General features: G+C 45.3%; 1 long non-coding RNA gene across 1 annotated transcript; it reads right to left on the reverse strand.

The window, feature by feature from the left end:
* Positions 1-457: 457 nt before the first annotated feature.
* On the reverse strand, positions 458-2,002 carry LOC137484386 (uncharacterized). The gene is made up of 3 exons (XR_011004856.1): positions 1,139-2,002; positions 796-852; positions 458-602 (listed from the first exon to the last, which is right to left on the reverse strand). It is a non-coding gene; the product is annotated as an uncharacterized lncRNA (long non-coding RNA).
* Between the last annotated feature and the right edge of the window lie 2,432 nt (positions 2,003-4,434).

Here is a 4,434-nt window from a genome sequence, read left to right on the forward strand (position 1 = left end):
CCAAAGCAGCCCCTCTTCCACATTGGGACCCTCGTTATCTCTCTGTAAGACCATGGGTCACATTTGCCTCGACCCTTACTATTGGACTGTTTCCAACACCCCTGTACCCTATATAAAGCCCCATTTCTGCCCAGTTTGGCAGAAGAGCTGTCACTGAAACCCTTTGCAGAAGCTGCCAATAAAGACACCCCTGTGGAACCTCACACAACCTTCTCCCCTCTCTCTCCCTGTGTCTGCCAAGGCACTTAGCGAGCAAAGAGCTGAAATCACTGAAGAGCTGAATTCACCAAAGAGCTGATCTCACTTAGAGCTGAGCTGCTTGCTAAGATTGCCTGCAGCTGGGAGCATGCCTGAGGGACCGGGACAGGTTGTGCTTATCAGCCCAGCGCTATCCGGGACACCTACGGCAGCCGGGGTCGCACGGACCCCAGGAGCCCCAGGCTGTAATACACCGTGATTTTCCAACCACTCTGCTTGTGCTTCTTAGACCCGAACCCTGATTCTTAAGTGGTTGGAGTTGTCAGTGCTGCTCTCAGCCAGGCAAGGGGGGAGAAGAGAAAGGAGTAAAATTCACCACGGACATTCCAGATGCAAATGACCACCTGCAAACAGATCAAAGTTGCAGTGTGTCTCATGAAGCTGCAGTGTGTTTTATAATGTGTCACCAACGATTCAGACAGTTTTTTGCCAATGGGAGATCTTATAATTAATGGTTAGCAAGAGTCTCTGCTCACTGCTCCACTGAGTCTGGCATTGCCCACAAGGCAGCTCCAGCTTCAAAGGGATGAGACTCACCTGGTATTTCAATATCAGCGAGACATTAAGTGATGTCAGCAAAAGGTCAGCCCCAGCCTATGAGCAAAACCCTGTTATTAATATTTTATTAGTTTTAGTTGTCTTAATTTTTTTTTTACTAAAATTGTTCAGGAGATAATTAAGTCTCATCAGTGCCTGGAGTGCTTAGAAACAGAGGAGAATTTAAATGATACCAAACCCATCTTGCTCCCTGTCTTAAATTCAGAGCAAGGATTGTAATGAAAATGCATCAGTCTGTGTTCTCCAGTACTGTGCAGTAAAATATTTTTTGTTTTTGCCCTGCTTGAGGTGAAATCCCAAATGTTTTTGCAGAAATCCTCACATGTGTTTCACATCTGGGGTCTGAGCTTTCCGATTCTGGCCCCAGCTGTCAGGAGGGATGTGCAGGTGCTGTGCTCCAGATGGTTATCCCTCAAAATTCAGTAAGGTCTCCCAAAACCCATTTTGTGTTTTGGGCTGTGACTCCTGGAGGTGTGAGCTTCACCTTTAGGGGAGAGAGGGAATGTCCTGCACAAGCCAATGAACAGGGTAGTTCTGGTAGCTACAGAGAAAGACAAAAGTGCCACTGACTCCGAATATTTAAATTTCACCAGGCATTTTCCCGTGTTTTCCAGTACAGCTCATTATAACTATAAAAAAATGTATGCAGTGCATATAAGATTTTATTCTCTCATATAATTCATCCCAGCAGTGTGATGGCCATTACCCACATTCTGCTGCTTCTCTTATTAACTTGTTACCCTGTATCTGTAATAAAGGGGAAATTGGTTCAATATTTGCCTTGCCCAATATCACTCACTGACTAATCTGTTATTTTTTCACTCCCTCTTTGCTCCCAGATTGCTGGATCTGATAATTCATCCATAAAACGCTGTCCATTTCATTAATCCAACAGACACAGGGAAGTGGAGTGGGGAATTCAAAAGGAGACCAGAGGTCTCCCTAATCCTGTAGGTGTGTGATAACAAATTCATGAAGCTGATCCCAAATTCAGGTGAGAAGAATATCAATGATGGCAGAGCAATCTGATGGCTTGAGACCATGGACTTGACTCCCCAAGGGTACCTTGGCAACTTCTTTATAGGCTGTAAAAGGCTTGGGACTGCAAAACAGGGAATGGGTGAAAGAACAGAATATGAGCAATTATTTGCTTTCAAAAACCACCAAACACCCTCCAGTCTTGTCATTCCAGTCAACATAATGGAACAACTCACAGAATGCCAGCAAGCTCCATCTGAAGGGTCATGTGTGGTTCCAGACATCATTCCAGTCTTGAAATCGACATGCAGGGGCTCACTGGCAACATGTGGAACATCTGTGATGCTTAAAAAACCTCAAAGGCCCTTTGCTTCATAAAAATACAACTTTTTTCCCAGTTGTGTGTGCAGTCAGTGCCTCTCCTCCCAAACAGGAGAAGAAAAAGAGAAGGATCCCAGGAAAACCTGGTGGGGTTTTTTTGTTGTTGTTGTTTTGTTTTGTTTTGTTTTTTGGTAGGTTGTCATGCCAGGATGTTTTTGCTTTGTTTGGATGTGGTTATGAAACCTTTCTGGAAGATAATGTGGCAATCCTGGCAGAAGCAGGCTGGATGGTGGCATTTAGGGAGGGAAGGATCTTCTTGGAAGTAGAAACCAGGTGGAGTAACTCCATGGAGCTGCATTGGATTATCTCTGGGTTGTGAATAATCAGATGTTTGTGGTGGCTGTCAGGTGAGGAGGAGGAGGAAGGACCTTCTCTAGCAAGTAATGTTTCTTCTTCCAACAGAGACCAAACCAGCAGGAACCCCCGGGGAAGCTGGTGGGGCTGGGGGAGCTTCCACCTGGAGCCCAGCCAGGAAAAGGAGCAGTTTTCCTAAGGACTGCTGTCTTTGCACTGCTGCCTCCTCCCACCGCACACTTATCCTCTTCCAATTTCCCTATGCAGAGCCAGAGAGCTCCATGGCCACTGGGAGGGGCAGGAATTGAGAGAGGGAGTGCTGGATTAATGACTGGACTCCTTTTCTAACCTTAATGATTCTCTGATCCTCTGTAGCACAGTCCTGTCAGGAAAATTAATCCACAAACATCAGAGGTTATGTCCAAAAAGGAGCCAGAGGAGTCCTCTTACTTTATTTGAATAAAGGAAGAAGCCATGGGGAATTCCCCTGGGGTCTCTCAAATTTTTTGGAGGACGCAGCCTCCTTTTTATCCAGATTTCCCAGCTGTATTTCCCTCTCTCTTTTCCCATTGGCTGAGGTACTTGAGAGGTTCAGACTTCCTAGAACACCTGATACCAAAGATTTCCCTCTAATATATAACCCTTTTTAATTTTTAATTCTTACAGAATTTGGGGGTTTTCCCCATTGTTTCTTTCATCTGTCAATACCCAATTTCATTTAGCAGCAAACCTAAAGTTTATTTGTAAAGGCAAATTTATTTTTCCATTCATCACTCAGTGGAATCCTTCCCATTGTTTCTTTTTTCTCTCAGTGCTGGCTTTGTCCACCAGCAGACCCACAGCTTGTTTGTAAAGAGAAATCTGTCATTCCTCTCAGTCCCATGCAGCACCTTCTCTTTTCCCCTTTGGGGCAAATATGGGCTGTTAAATAACATGCTAATAATCTGGCCACCAGCACAGGAAAACATATTCCAATGGTGGAATGGACAGGGGAAAAAATAGGGTATTTTTCCTTATTGTGATGGGGAGTGGGGAGTACAACCCCCTGTGCTGTTTAATAGCACCATTAAAGCAACAAGGCTCAATGTTTGCATGGAATGGGAATGTGCTGCAGAACAACCAATGCCTGAGTGGTTGGAGGGTTTTTGATTAGCCCACAGAATGAAATAAAAGGGGGGGGGGGGGGACGGAAAAAAAGAAAAAAAAAAAGAGAAAAAAAAATGGGGAAAGGAGAAAAAAGAAAAAAATGGAAAAAAGGGGAATAGGGAAAAAAGGGGGGAAAGGAAAAACTATTTCCCCAAATGTGGCTGAATTAGTGGAGCATCGCCATAGTAAAGACAAATTGGAGGCAGGAGGGGGTGGCACTCCATGGGTTCGTACCCTGTAGAATGCAGCCCCTAAAACCTGCACTAGAAACTGTCACATCACTGAAGATTCCCTCTAAACGTCCCAGGATGGTGCAGCACTGTGAGGTCTGAGCAGCAAACACCCCGAGGGTCAGTCCTAAACACAGCTCAGGCAGCAGCCACGCTGAGCTTTGCTGTGAGAAAGAGTTTCTCAATGCAAATGATCATCGATTTCCTGACAAACTTGGAGAAAGTGCCAAGAATTAGGGCACATGCAGTAAATGAGGAGGTCAGTGCATAATCATGGCTTTCAAAAGAGGCTTCCCGAGGATTTCAGAGTCCTTGTTTGCTGCTGACAGGCTAAAGATCACTGATTATGCTGTGCAGTTCCCAGCTCTCCAGCTAGAAGAACAAAAGTGAGAAGTGGCTGACAAACGGGAAGAATAAAGCTGGAGTGAATCCTGTGCAGGGGCTGCTCTCCGGGTGACATCTTAACAGGGCAACTCAGCCACCTCAGAGGAGGGAGACCTTCTGCACTTCTGAAAACACACAAAAGAAAATGTTTCAGCCACATTTTAAGCATGACCTCCTGTGACATCCGACCTGACCGACGTTTGCT

Source organism: Anomalospiza imberbis, chromosome 17, assembly GCF_031753505.1.
Source record: "Anomalospiza imberbis isolate Cuckoo-Finch-1a 21T00152 chromosome 17, ASM3175350v1, whole genome shotgun sequence".
Classification (NCBI taxonomy): domain Eukaryota; kingdom Metazoa; phylum Chordata; class Aves; order Passeriformes; family Viduidae; genus Anomalospiza; species Anomalospiza imberbis.